General features: G+C 39.1%; 1 protein-coding gene and 1 long non-coding RNA gene across 6 annotated transcripts in view; both read right to left on the bottom strand.

The window, feature by feature from the left end:
- Window positions 1–16124, bottom strand: part of LOC124271169 (neuroglian-like) — a 141363-nt gene that overhangs the window by 84787 nt on the left and 40452 nt on the right. The gene's annotated exons all lie outside the window — the stretch shown is intronic.
- On the bottom strand, window positions 3405–13038 carry LOC124271171. Of its 4 annotated transcripts, XR_006896959.1 has the most exons (6): window positions 12906–13038; window positions 12600–12657; window positions 10869–10990; window positions 4896–5040; window positions 4453–4665; window positions 3405–3620 (listed from the first exon to the last, which is right to left on the bottom strand). It is a non-coding gene; the product is annotated as an uncharacterized LOC124271171 (long non-coding RNA). The 4 variants fall into 4 exon arrangements; XR_006896958.1 differs by lacking the exons at window positions 10869–10990; window positions 12600–12657; XR_006896960.1 differs by lacking the exons at window positions 10869–10990; window positions 12600–12657; window positions 12906–13038 and adding an exon at window positions 11567–11661.

Raw genomic sequence — 16124 nt, forward strand, 5'->3', positions numbered from 1 at the left:
AACACATCCAACTTACAGGTGATACCTCTTGAACACATCCAACTTACAGGTGATACCTCTTGAACACATCCAACTTACAGGTGATACCTCTTGAACACATCCAACTTACAGGCTTATACCCCTTGAACACATCCAACTTACAGGTGATACCTCTTGAACACATCCAACTTACAGGTGATACCTCTTGAACACATCCAACTTACAGGTGATACCTCTTGAACACATCCAACTTACAGGTGATACCTCTTGAACACATCCAACTTACAGGTGATACCTCTTGAACACATCCAACTTACAGGTGATACCTCTTGAACACATCCAACTTACAGGTGATACCTCTTGAACACATCCAACTTACAGGCGATACCCCTTGAACACATCCAGCTTACAGGTGATACCTCTTGAACACATCCAACTTACAGGTGATACCTCTTGAACACTTCCAACTTACAGGTGATACCTCTTGAACACATCCAACTTACAGGTGATACCTCTTGAACACATCCAACTTACAGGCGATACCCCTTGAACACATCCCACTTACAGGTGATACCTCTTGAACACATCCCACTTACAGGTGATACCTCTTGAACACATCCCACATACAGGTGATTCCCCTTGAACACATCCTACTTACAGGTGATACCCCTTGAACACATCCAACTTACAGGTGATACCTCTTGAACACATCCAACTTACAGGTGATACCTCTTGAACACATCCAACTTACAGGTGATACCTCTTGAACACATCCAACTTACAGGCGATACCCCTGGAACACATCCCACTTACAGGTGATACCTCTTGAACACATCCAACTTACAGGTGATACCTCTTGAACACATCCAACTCACAGGTGATACCTCTTGAACACATCCAACTTACAGGTGATACCTCTTGAACACATCCAACTTACAGGTGATACCTCTTGAACACATCCAACTTACAGGTGATACCTCTTGAACACATCCAACTTACAGGTGATACCTCTTGAACACATCCAACTTACAGGTGATACCTCTTGAACACATCCAACTTACAGGTGATACCTCTTGAACACATCCAACTTACAGGTGATACCTCTTGAACACATCCAACTTACAGGTGATACCCCTTGAACACATCCAACTTACAGGTGATACCTCTTGAACACATCCAACTTACAGGTGATACCTCTTGAACACATCCAACTTACAGGTGATACCTCTTGAACACATCCTACTTACAGCTGATACACCTTGAACACATCCCACATACAGGTGATTCCCCTTGAACACATCCTACTTACAGGTGATACCCCTTGAACACATCCCACTTACAGGTGATTCCCCTTGAACACATCCCACTTACAGGTGATACCCCTTGAACACATCCCACTTACAGGTGATTCCCCTTGAACACATCCAACTTACAGGTGATTCCCCTTGAACATATCCAACTTACAGGTGATACCCCTTGAACACATCCAACTTACAGGTGATTCCCCTTGAACACATCCCACATACAGGTGACACCCCTTGAACATATCCTACTTAGAGCTGATACCCATTGAACACATCCTACTTACAGGTGATACACCTTGAACACATCCTACTTACAGCCTATATGATTTATATATCAATCAAGGAAGATATTCATCTATTATAAAATCACAAAGGTTCTGTCCATTTTGTAATACTGTAGAGAATGAATTACACTCCTTATTTCTTTGTCCTGTATATAATGATTTAAGGCAACTGTATTTTCCACAATGGCTACAATCAAATATTCAATACTTTCATGTAAAGCATCTCTATTACAATATAAGGTAGCTCTATTTATTTATCACACGCTTATATTTAGAAGAGATTCAATGTAACTTGTGTGTCGTATGTTGCATATGTTGTACATATTATACATATTTATTTTGTATATGGGCCTCTGGTCTTCATACAATAAACTGACTGAACTTGAACTTACAGCTTATAGCCCTTGAACACATCCCACTTACAGCTGATACCCCTTGAACACATCCCACTTACAGCTGATACCCCTTGAACACATCCCACTTACAGCTGATACCCCTAGAACACATCCCACTTACAGCTGATACCCCTTGAACACATCCCACTTACAGCTGATACCCCTTGAACACATCCCACTTACAGCTGATACCCCTTGAACACATCCCACTTACAGCTGATACCCCTTGAACACATCCTACTTACAGGTGCTACAGTACATACTTCATTGATTAAAAGTTTCAGATGTATTTTGTACAAAGAAAGGAGAATTCAGTTGGAAGTTTCCATAAAACAATGAAGTAATTTGTCTGGTTGAAATCACATACAGAACATAAACACTTGTAAACAGATGACAGAAACAGCAAGATGTCCAAGAAACCCAAACAGTAAGGAATGGATGAGTTCATAGACGCATTATCAGAGAAATATATGAAGCATTTGTATTTGTATTACTGAAAGTTAAGATTTATGACTGGTTCACACATCACTTGGAGGAGCAGTGGGGGTTGTCTAGTGGTTAAAGCATTCTCGTATCACGCTGAAGACCAGAGTATGATTACCCACATGGGTACAATGTGTGGAGCCCATTTCTGGTGTCTCCCGATGTGATATTGCTGGAATATTGCTCTTAGTGGCATAAAAACTAGACTCACTCATCACTTTGAACTTGGATCTGTCATTCCATAACGGTTGCAACAGAACAAAACTTTAACTTGAACAGGTGAACAACACATATATATTAACAGACACATTTGATGGACATTTTGCTCCTTCATCACCATGGATACAACTCTCTGCACAAGAGACAGGTCTTTCCACCTTGTTTTCATTACACACTCATACAAAATCCTAGGATTTTTACCAAAGACTCGATGTGCAGCTTTGCAGTTTTTTTCCTTGTGAGGCCAGACCAATTTTATTTCTTATTTTACGGATTTTGGTCCTCAGAAAACCTAAAGGCAGGAGGGAAAAAATAAAAATAAAATCACCAGTCAAAGTAATATTCCTTCTAAATACTCAAAGTATTTTACTTTTGGCAATTTTTGAAGTGTATATGGGGCAAAATAACAATCTAAAAAATGTTCTTGTAAGTTTACATTTTTGGCCCATAAATACATTAGGATTTTATTTTTTGAGTGGGGACATTTTTTTTCTATTTTTTTCTTATTCCTGAAAATATACGACAGGCGGGTCCGTAAAACAAGAAATACAACTGGTTTGGCCTGATGGTGTAAGCCAAAAGCACATCACCCAAGAATTCATTAGAGTGAACTAATTCCTCTAAGATTGATGACCAGTTGAATGCAGCATGAGCCTCATAGTCCTTGTGGTACAGGACACAGCTTCTCTCACAAACTGCCCTTGAGCTTTCTGTTATTTCAGCAACAAACAAATTCCAAATTGTTTTCCTCAGTTTATCAAACCTGAAAATATGTTTTACAAGACAAGCGACTGACTGACTGCGGTACATAAGGCACAGAATGTCTTCCTGTAAATCCTCATCAATGTCTGCATCCTTCCCTAATGAAAGAAACTGCCTGGCCTTTTCTTCAAGTGATTTTGCAGGTGGTGTCAAGTCCAAAGACCTTTCCCGTTTGACTTGAGTTGGGATTTACTCTGCAGAAATGTCAAATGTGAGCAGCTCTTTAAAGACAGAACAATATCGAAGTTACATAAACACTCTCAGTTAGGGTATACTAAATATATCCAAATGCCTCTCAAAGAAGTTATACTAAATATGATGAAATTAAGTTATTCCACTTACAATATTTTCCATCCGTATGTTTCTATAGCATATATACATGTATTAATCAAAAGCAGTTAAGGGACATTCTTTGCTCTGACATGACTTTAGTTAATCCATCCCATGATGGTGTTCTTTAACATCTTTTGAGTGCACAATGTAAATATCATCATGTTTTTAACCAAAACATCTGAAACTTCTATTCATTTGGATACAAGGTAACAATATCATAACAAAATAATTGTTTGCCGCCTTAAAACATACCATACAATTTGCTGTCGTGTACAGGGTGAAGTTGCATAATATGTCACTTCCTGTTATAGTCTTAGGATGGAAAATATGCAAATGGCCCTGTAGTTGTCGCAGGATTACTCTTGACGAAGTAAGTGCTAGATGTAATGGCAGTAGGGGTGATACTAGTTTCAAAATGTTCCAGAACTTACTGAAAAGATGAATAGTTTAATATTTCTACGATTAGACATGACTTCCAGTGAAATAAATCTCTTTTTCCAGAGCGATGAATTGTTTTACGTAATTTGCATATATAAACAGCCGATGCGGGGCGTGCTGTTTCTGCTTCCCCGATGTTTTCACGTGCTGCGAAAATAGAGTCCCGTATGCTCAGAAGGAAAAATATTTTTACATTTTTCGACTTCTACAAGATCTACTTGGTGTATGTGATTACAGTTTCATATGTTGAAATACCTTGTGTCCTTAACTGTGTGCTGAAGTTTGAGCAACAAGCAGGTGGAAGAAACTTTGACCTGTCAAGGAGGACAACTGGAATGACTGGCTCAGTCTGGCACTCTACGCTTCAGGTAGTCATTACTAGGGGGCTGCAACGAAGATCACATGTGTTGATATCTGGCTCTTCTCAACTCGCAGTTAGACCTCGATATCGAAGACGACATGACATGCCTGGAAGAGTAAAGAATAAACTGTTACCTTAATCATTGAAACCACTGATGATTGTATCTTCTAAAACTGTTATTCAAATTGATTTACTTACCAATGGCAGTATCATGAATAAACATCATAATAACATGTGATTCTACTACCAAAGCAACTGATGACAAAGCACAAGCAATTTGAGCCTTGAACTTAATTTGTAATTATAATAAATTAAAAAATACAATGCCAAAACTCACTTCTTCTGTTTGGTCCAAATTTTGGCTATAGGAGAATAGCACACTCCTGCCAAAATGATGTCGAATGGTCTGATGTTTGTCCAGTCCTTCATCAGGACATTAATTTCTTCATCACTCCATTTTGACTTGGTGGAGAGGCCTTGTTCTGCAAGGATATACACTGAGCATGATGACAGAAGTATTCATGCACAAATATAATGCTGAAACTAATTTCATCAGCTGATGAAATATTCACTTTCTGCACTATAAGATGATATATATATAGAGATAGATATAGAGATATATATATAGATAGATATAGATATATATATATAGATATATAGATATATATATATATGTTACAGTCAATCTGTCAAACTAGTCATTTGATCAAAAGACTAAAATTCTCAGTTATTTGACCAAATGACTAAAATTGTTGACCAGTCATTTGACCAAGTGACTAAATCGTTTAAGTTAAAAAATGAAACACACAAAACAATTAAGTGAACACTTTATTTATCCAGTTTCAACATAGAGCTTTGCATTACTTGTTTTCACAAGTGAGACTTGAATGACACCGACTGTTGCACAAAAGATTGTTCTTAAAACATTTGCATTTCTTGGTTCCACATCTTTTGCTACCAGCACAGTTACACTTTACGAAACCCTGGCCTCATGATAAAGACTCGGCTCCAACAGCAGTACGAAGGGATACTGAAGTTTCAGTATTGACTTCTGATAAAAAGTTAAGAGTTTCTCTAGGCACAAATCGACATGGTTCCTCGAGAACTTGCCTTGGAGGACATGAGCAGGGCAGGCGATTGTTTACTGTCCGTTGTCACTCACATTATAGTCTGTTTGCAGTGAAAATGTACCGATGAATTTCACTTTAAACAAAAAAGTAAAACAAATAAGGAACAATTACAAGTTTTGTTAGTAATTGTTCGTAAACTTATCTCTGGATTATGGTTGCCAGTTTCCTGTGGTATCACAGTGACATACAGAAATGAAAGAGAAAAAGTTCTCTTAAGAAAACAAAGTCATAGTTATCCTTAGTGGTATGCCTAAAGAGTGACACAGTCATCTCCCCTAGCCGTGACGTCACAGCATTGTTCTCCCCAAGCCCTCATATTTTTTTCTGTATGGTTTTCCTGGGGGAGGAACACCGCCATGTGCGGGGTACCCTTAGGGTCCAGTACCCAAGCCAGACGGTCCGCAGAGCCGGCTGTCGTTTCACATTCTGGTGGATCTGTGTTGCCCGTGCGTCTTGGGGGGATGCCGTTAGTCAGGCTCAGGCCTGCGGCACGGTCCCTTACCAGCTGTCAGATAGCATGGGTTTCACGGCGGAACCCCAGCGGAAGACTGCTTGTCCTACGGGGAATGCCACGGATAGTCATGCTACGGCTACAGTTACGGCTACGGCTTGCCAGGACTTTATAGGTACGGACAATCCGCCCATATTACCGTTAATCCCGGACTTATCGGACACGGAGGGGCATACAGCCTACCCGGTATCTAATCCTGAATTGATAATGAAGGAGGGTTGTGTTACTGTGCCTTCCATAGATACGGCGGCGGAAGATTACATTCCCGGATGGACATTGAAGGACAAAATGGATTTTTTTACGGATTTTATCCAAGTACGATCCGCCAGCTGAGGATATGGAACATGAAATACCCATTGAATTGGGCTCTTCTGGCTGTTTACCTCCATAATCCAGAGGGAACGTTTACGACATATAAATTATGTGAAATTAAGATTGTGAATCCACATAATGTTACCTTGCCAATTGAACATTTAAATCTCAGAATTTTATTCAACTTAACAAACGATCATAGATTCAAATCAATAATCAAAATTACTGGATTGTATTACACTGGGGTAAGCGCAGTAGTTGGAACAGTGAAACAAATGCACGTGCGGTACGTGAAGAGCGTTTACTTAGAACAACCCTTGTCGTTCTTGGTGTTTCATTTGATGTGCATGCCCCCTTGTAATACAAACCGATAATAGTGATGTGAAACTATGATCGTTTGTTAAGGACTTTTATCATAAATTGAATAAATTTCTGAGATTTATATGTTCAATTGGCAAGGTAAAATCAGGAGGATCCGCAGTCTTAATTTCACTTTATTTGTTTTACTTTTTGGTTTAAAGTGAAGTTCATCGGTATGTTTTCACTGCAAACAGACTATAGTGATCACACCCAGAATGTTCCTCGCATCACCACGACCACGGTCCACTGCTGGAAGGGGAATGGCCACATTGTCTTCCACACACCCTTCTTTCATGACAACTTTACTGCGCTTCACCATCCCCTCTGCCTGTTTTCTTAGGGAGTCGTGTGCACATGACCTATTCCTGTTGATAGTCTCCATCTGACGGTCAATATTATGTCCAACACTGTCTGACAAATCTGTTAGACCCAGGTGTGATACATTTAAATTGAAAATATATGATTATCAACATATGGATGTTAATGGTATGATTTCTGACATCAATAATCTTGACACTAATGACTTATTCTTAAACAACCATCTGGATGACATAGCAAATAAATTAACGACTATAATAAGGAATACTTGTGACAAGAATATCCCAAATAAAATTGTTACTATTCGACCATCGGATCCACTTTGGATGAATAACGAAATTAGATCGCTAATACGTAAGCGCAAAAGACATCATCAGCTCACTAAGAGTAAAAATCCTATTACCCGTTGGGCTCGATTCAGACAAAGTAGAAATAGAGTAATCTCGGCTATCCGAAAAGCGGAAAGAGCGTATGCAAAAAAACTAGATGAAACGATAAATCGATTCACTACGGACAAATGCTGGTGGAAATTAGTCAATAATTATGTGAAGAGAAATAAAAACAACTCTAATTTTCACCCGTTGATATTGAATGATGTCGTAAGCGATGACTTACAAGATATAACTGATTCTCTAAATGATTATTTCACTCGGCAATTGCGAGTAGAAAATCTGGATTCAACACCCCCCAATATCAATATAAAGACAATCAATATTCTATCAGAAATTAATCTTATTAACAGTGAAGTATATGATATCTTTATGAGTGTTAATACTGCGAAAGCAACCGGCCCCAACGGCACTGGAAATAAAATTCTTAAATATAATTGCTGTCAGTATTTCACCCCTTTTAACGGGACTTTTAATCTATCACTTCAACAACGCGTATTCCCGGCAGTTTGGAAAGAAGCAAACATTATACCGATTCACAAAAAGGGAAGGGTAAATGATTGTACAAATTACAGACCAGTAGCCTTAACTAGTTGTGTATCTAAAATATTTGAACGATGTATATTCAAACATGTTTTCAACTATCTCAGAGGCAATAACATCTTATCCAATTTACAGTCAGATTCCATCCCAGAGGACTCTTGCGTGAATCAGTTGACATATTTGTATAATTTCATAGCCATGGCAATGGACGAAGGTAAGGAAATACGTGCAGTATTTTGCGATATCAGCAAAGCTTTTGATCGAGTATGGCACAAAGGTTTCGTGCATAAGTTAAAATCTTGTGGAATCGATGGTTCACTATTACAATGGTTTAAAAGTTATTTAGAATATAGATCCCAGCGTGTAGTCATAAATGGTTATAGTTCTAATATTAAACCGGTAAAAGCTGGCATCCCACAGGGTTCTGTTCTAGGACCACTTCTGTTTTTGGTCTACATAAATGATATTGTTGAAGGCATTGACAGTAATATACTTCTATCTATGTAATAATAGATGGCCCTTACACAGCGGCGTTTAGTCTGAATAATGATCTACTAAAAATAGCAAACTGGGCAAAAACCTGGAAAATCGATTTCAACCCATCTAAAACTAAAACAGTCTTATTCAGTAGGAAACCAAATTCAAATCCTCATCCAAGCTTGTTTTTCAACTACATTCGAATTGAAGAAACTTCGAGCCATAAACATTTAGGTATAACTCTTCAAAACGATTGTACATGGGATATACATATAAACGATATCGGTAAGAGAGTCAGCCCCATGATAAATTGCTTAAGAAGCCTTAAATATCGACTAACGAGAAACACCCTGAATCGTATGTATACGTCATTTATACTTCCGATCTTTGACTACTGTAGCCATATTTATGACAACTGTACCAAAACTCAAGCAACAATCTTGGAAAACATGCACTTAGACGCGTTACGTACGATATGTGGAGCTGTTCGCGGCACCAGTCACGATAAAAATCTACGCTGAAACATCCTTTGTTTCTCTTCGCGAAAGAAGAAGTATAGCTAAACTAATCACATTTCTCAAAATGTATCATAACAGATTACCCCACTATCTAAACGAACTCGCCCCTTCCTTCATCTCTCAAGTCAGTAACTATCCGTTACATAACGCATCGCATTTGCAAACTATGCCTGCCGTACTGCTCTATATGACAATTCATTTCTACCAGACGCTGTATGTTTATGGAATGCTTTACAGCAAAATATTCAATCTCTTACAGACATCAATGATTTTAAGTCTGCCTAAAGTCCCAGAGCTAAAGAAATTCATTTCGATCCAAATATAGGTTCAAGAGTTTGTCAAATCCTCCACTGTCGCTTAAGGTTAGGATGTAGCGATCTCAACGCTGACAAACACAACAGACATATATCAGAGAGAGCAGATTGTTTGTGTGGCCACCATACTGAAGATGCAAGTCATTATTTCTTTGTATGTCTCAGATTTGATGATGTAAGAGTAAATAAATTTTTATTATACCAATGGCTTTTCATTAGAAACAATCTTATACGGAACATCTTCCATGGACCCACAAATTCAATCACATATCTTAAAATCAGTCTATCTATTCATAATGTAAACTAGGCGCTTTAACCGAGCAAGTCATATATTAAAACCTATAACTCTCAAAGCTATACTACTATGGATCCCGACTGCAGATGCCATAAATGTATACAACCATCATGATTTTAATTTTCCGACTACATGTCATACTATCTATTTTCATTTTAGATATCATCTTTTCTTGTCACGATACTGTTTCATATATCTATGTATATTGGAGCGGTCTTCATATAAGTTCTTTTGAGCTTGTTGACCAATTCAGTTCATGAAAATTCTGTCGTTGCTCTTTCATGAAATAAATATGTTTAAACCATGTCCAGCACTGTCGTCTTCTTCAACATGGTCGGTCTCGCGGGTCTCAAACTGCTCTGGGTGGGAACTGGTAGCTGCAAGTAGGTCATCCTCTGTCTGTAGCTTGTGCAGGATGTCATCAGGCAGTGATGTTGATCGCAATCCAACCGTGGCCTCCATTCCAAAGAGAGCTGAATATGGAGACTGTTGGACACTCGATGAAGATAATGTACAATGTCAAAGGTCTCTTCAGTGTGAACATAGTAGACTGGTTGATCTTCCGGTGTCTTCCTTTTGTTGATGAGTCGCTGACAGTCTCAACACTCAAGAATCTCATAATTTGACAGAAGATAGTAATCTTGGTGTGTCTTCTTTGATGTCACTGAGGCAAGATGTTTGAGCTCAATTGGCACAGTACTTTTGTTTGGGGATGAACACCTTCTTTAGCTCCTCATACTTCTCATACAGCTTCTGTGTGAACGTCTCGTCAACTAAATCACCCATAACGTAATGTTCAGATGTGCAAAGCATTGGGAGAAAAATCTTTTTTGTAGTGTGTAAAATGAAACCAGTAAATCTCAAGATCAAACAAATCTATCAATTCTGATGAAGCCTTTGAGTCAGTATGTGTTAACTACCCCTTGGTCTATACTATCTTTGATTACTACAGAGTGTTTGTTTAGAGAAACCATGTGCACCATGTGTTTTCTGTGAAAACCACTTTGTTGAGTCAACATTCAAAACAAACACCTTGCATTTGATGGATTGACTAAAATTGTTCAAATGACTGGTTTGACAGATTGACTGTAACATTTATAAGCCATTATAGTCATGATTAATTTACTTATTAACTTTACTTACATTCACCTTACTTCTAGAATAAGGTGCAAGACCTATTTGGAGACCCCAAGCCATAATCAGATAGGCCTGGTGGTACTGCTGTAAATGAACCTGTTCGCTTTTCTTTGTCAGTTTTGTAATAACTGTGAAAAGAATGACAAAAAAATATTGATCAGTAATCGTGTCAAGTTCTTTGTACAACTGCATGTGGCTGGGTCTGTGTCTCAAAATCAGTCTGATACAACATAGTCATTGGGCAAAAACGGCAACATTTGCATCCTCAACTTTTCTAAACTTAAGATTCTAGATATATTTTTTTTACTGTGGTTGTACACTTCCATGTCTTATGTTCACTATTTCATGGCCATAGCGAGCTGACTTGAAATATTAGTGCAAATATTGCTGTTGAAATGGGGTGTCATTGTTTACATTTTGTGGGTGTGATAGCGATTTTTGTGTCTTGAATCAGCTATAATACTGTTTTCATTCACCAAAAGTAAGAATGAGAATTCTTCTGCACACATATACATTGCAACTGTAGTAATAAAAATGCTATGAAATTTTTTTTACCACTTGTTCTAGCGTTCCCCTTGTTAACTTACCATGTCTGCCATGTTTGTTTTCCTTGTGTATTAGCCGTCATTTGGTGGTCATTACTGCGGTCAGTGTCGGAGCGCTAGCCCTCCCTCCAGGTAACCCCCCTAGTCTAACGAGCTCACCTGTCTACTCCCCCTGAATGTTGTCAACATTATCCGACTACCTCCAGGAAGACCACCCTCGTTTAGGAAGATCTCAGTGAAGATACAGTCAAATCCCGATGAGTCGAATGCCGTTGTCTCGAATATTATGCATAACTCGAAGTACCTGTCGGTCCCGACCATTCCCTGTTATAGTTGTCATCAGTTGTGTACACGAATTCGTCTCATAAATACACACGATGACTCGAGAAGGAAATTTGGTCCCATGAGATTCAAACAACAGCAATCTCGTATACATAAGCCGAAGTCAGTCAATGAGAAGTTGATTGGTGTAGCAAACTGATCCAATTAACAAACCAGTGTGGCTCACACCTTTCCGCCATTGACGGGTGAGTTCAAAAGGCAGATTAGTGATTTTACGGAAATCACTGTCTGTGCTAATCAGACTGGAACTGATATGGTGCCCCTATTAGTGATATGGAACTCATTAGATTGCTTAGGCGGAGGAATTAGGACTGGATCATCTTTTTTTCTACCCTCATAGACATACCCATGTCTCGAATACATCGATAAGTCGAATTTATTACTTGGTCCCCAGCGATTCGACTCATCGGGATTTGACTGTACCTTGAACATCAGGGTACTTGCAGTCATTTTTGAAAGATGTCTTACTATCAGAGCATCTATTTTTCTAAGCCAGTACATACATCTAATTGAATGACACTTCAACCTTATTTGGGTACAAGTATCAAAAATGAGTTAAGGAGAAAAAAGATTTGGCATAGTTGAAAGATGCCTTAAGATCAGAACATGTTTGTCTAAGCAATTTTCACTATTTAAATTTTGCAAAAATGTGCCAGATCATTATATTACTTCCATAGGGCTTTATTGAGCCCCAACTGCAATTTGATAACGACAGGATATTATGTTGAAATTGTCGTTACATATACTGTATGACAATCATTTTTACTGAGACAATAGGTGGGTTTATTACTATGAAACATATTGAGCAAGAAATGTCCACAGGACAATCAGAGAGTATCATATCACAAACCTTTAGCGGACTCTACTATGTCCTGAACTACACTTGTTTTCTTTGTGTTCCAGTCATACTGAAACAAATAATCCTTATCATGGATAAAGTGAAACACATAATTCTGGTAATATACACTTTCATCATCAATATCATGATCATCCAGATGGTACGGAGTATAATCTATTGCTACGGAACACGCGTAACTACCAACATCTCAAACATGAATGATCAAATCGGATACAACAGAATAGAACAGATTTCTTGCTTTATGCCAGTTAGCTCGGTCTGTTACCACCATGTAGACCAGCAAGAGAAGCAACTTACCAACATGAGCCGTGAACACTTGCTGTGTCCTCCTCTGGTTGGGTTGTCCAGATACACCAGTCTTGATCGATCCTGGTTGAAACGTGGACTCCGCACTGACCGATTCTCCTCACTCAGTGCCACTGGATGTAACAGGAACATGCTGGTTACTAATCAAGTCCCTTATAGCATAATGACACTTAATTTCCAAAATACCTGACACAGAAGGGTCACACACTTTACCATCTATGGTGGGTCCTATACATGGAATACATGGGTTTACAACAAAACCATGACAATGAAGATGATTTTGAGTTTTTCTATCTACATTTGTATGGATATTTTCTCCTTAGAAATCTAGTAACTTGTTGGGTCGGAGGAAAAATTCTTTTTGTCAAATGTGTTTCTGATAAAGGTATGATTGATTTGTTACTTTGCAAGGGACACCTAGGTACTACACACTGGCATAAACAACATCAGAGAATCCAAGGTACTACACACTGACATAAACAACATCAGAAATGCCCAGGTACTACACACTGGCATAAACAACATCAGAGATGCCCAGGTACTACACACTGGCATAAACAACATCAGAGATGCCTAGGTACTACACACTGGCATAAACAACATCAGAGATGCCTAGGTACTACACACTGACATAAACATCAGAGATGCCTAGGTACTACATACTGGCATAAACAACATCAGAGATGCCCAGGTACTACATACTGGCATAAACAACATCAGAGATGCCTAGGTACTACACACTGGCATAAACAACATCAGAGATGCCCAGGTACTACACACTGGCATAAACAACATCAGAGATGCCCAGGTACTACACACTGGCATAAACAACATCAGAGATACCCAGGCACTACACACTGGCATAAACAACATAAGAGATGCCCAGGTACTACACACTGGCATAAACAACATCAGAGATGCCCAGGTACTACACACTGGCATAAACAACATCAGAGATACCCAGGTACTACACACTGGCATAAACAACATCAGAGATACCCAGGCACTACACACTGGCATAAACAACAACAGAGATGCCCAGGTACAACATACTGACATAAACAACATCAGAGATGCCCTGGTACTACATACTGGCATAAACAACATCAGAGATGACCAGGTACTACATACTGGCATAAACAACATCAGAGATGCCCAGGTACTACATACTGGCATAAACAACATAAGAGATGGACAGGTACTACACACTGGCATAAACAACATCAGAGATGCCCAGGTACTACACACTGGCATAAACAACATCAGAGATATCCAGGTACTACATACTGGCATAAACAACATCAGAGATGACCAGGTACTACACACTGGCATAAACAACATCAGAGATACCCTGGTACTACATACTAGCATAAACAACATCATAGATGACCAGGTACTACACACTGGCATAAACAACATCAGAGATACCCTGGTACTACATACTGGCATAAACAACATCAGAGATGACCAGGTACTACATACTGGCATAAACAACATCAGAGATGACCAGGTACTACACACTGGCATAAACAACATCAGAGATTCCCTGGTACTACATACTGGCATAAACAACATCAGAGATGACCAGGTACTACACACTGGCATAAACAACATCAGAGATGCCCAGGTACTACATACTGGCATAAACAACATCAGAGATATCCAGGTACTACATACTGGCATAAACAACATCAGAGATACCCAGGTACTACATACTGGCATAAACAACATCAGAGATGACCAGGTACTACATACTGGCATAAACAACATCAGAGATGACCAGGTACTACATACTGGCATAAACAACATCAGAGATGCCCAGGTACTACATACTGACATAAACAACATCAGAGATATCCAGGTACTACATACTGGCATAAACAACATCAGAGATGACCAGGCACTACACACTGGCATAAACAACATCAGAGATGCCCTGGTACTACATACAGGCATAAACAACATCAGAGATGCCCTGGCACAACATACTGGCATAAACAACATCAGAGATGACCAGGCACTACATACTGGCATAAACAACATCAGAGATGACCAGGCACTACACACTGGCATAAACAACATCAGAGATACCCAGGTACTACATACTGGCATAAACAACATCAGAGTGAGTGAGTGAGTTAAGCTTTTAAGTCACATCGGCAATATTTCAGCCATTTCGTGACTAAACAACATCAGAGATATCCAGGCACTACACACTGGCATAAACAACATCAGAGATGCCTAGGTTCTACATACTGGCATAAACAACGTCAGATATACCCAGGTACTACATGCTGGCATAAACAACATCAGAGATGCCTAATTACTACATACTGGCATAAACAACATAAGAGATGCCCAGGTACTACATACTGGCATAAACAACATCAGAGATGACCAGGTACTACATACTGGCATAAACAACATCAGAGATGCCCAGGTACTACATACTGACATAAACAACATCAGAGATACCCAGGTACTACATACTGGCATAAACAACATCAGAGATGACCAGGTACTACATACTGACATAAACAACATCAGAGATGCCTAGGTACTACATACTGGCATAAACAACATCAGAGATGCCTAGGTACTACATACTGACATAAACAACATCAGAGATGCCTAGGTACTACACACTGGCATAAACAACATCAGAGATACCCAGGTACTACATACTGACATAAACAACATCAGAGATGCCCAGGTACTACACACTGGCATAAACAACATCAGAGATGCCCAGGTACTACATACTGACATAAACAACATCAGAGATACCCAGGTACTACATACTGGCATAAACAACATCAGAGATGACCAGGTACTACATACTGGCATAAACAACATCAGAGATGCCCAGGTACTACACACTGGCATAAACAACATCAGAGATGCCCAGGTACTACATACTGACATAAACAACATCAGAGATATCCAGGTACTGCATACTTGCATAAACAACATAAGAGATGCCTAGGTACTACATACTGGCATAAACAACATCAGAGATACCCAGGTACTACATACTGGCATAAACAACATCAGAGATGACCAGGTACTACATACTGACATAAACAACATCAGAGATGCCCAGGTACTACATACTGGCATAAACAACATCAGAGATGCCTAGGTACTACATACTGACATAAACAACATCAGAGATGCCTAGGTACTACACACTGGCATAAACAACATCAG

This window comes from Haliotis rubra, unplaced genomic scaffold, assembly GCF_003918875.1.
Source record: "Haliotis rubra isolate DU_JTF1 unplaced genomic scaffold, ASM391887v1 Scf158, whole genome shotgun sequence".
NCBI lineage: Eukaryota > Metazoa > Mollusca > Gastropoda > Lepetellida > Haliotidae > Haliotis > Haliotis rubra.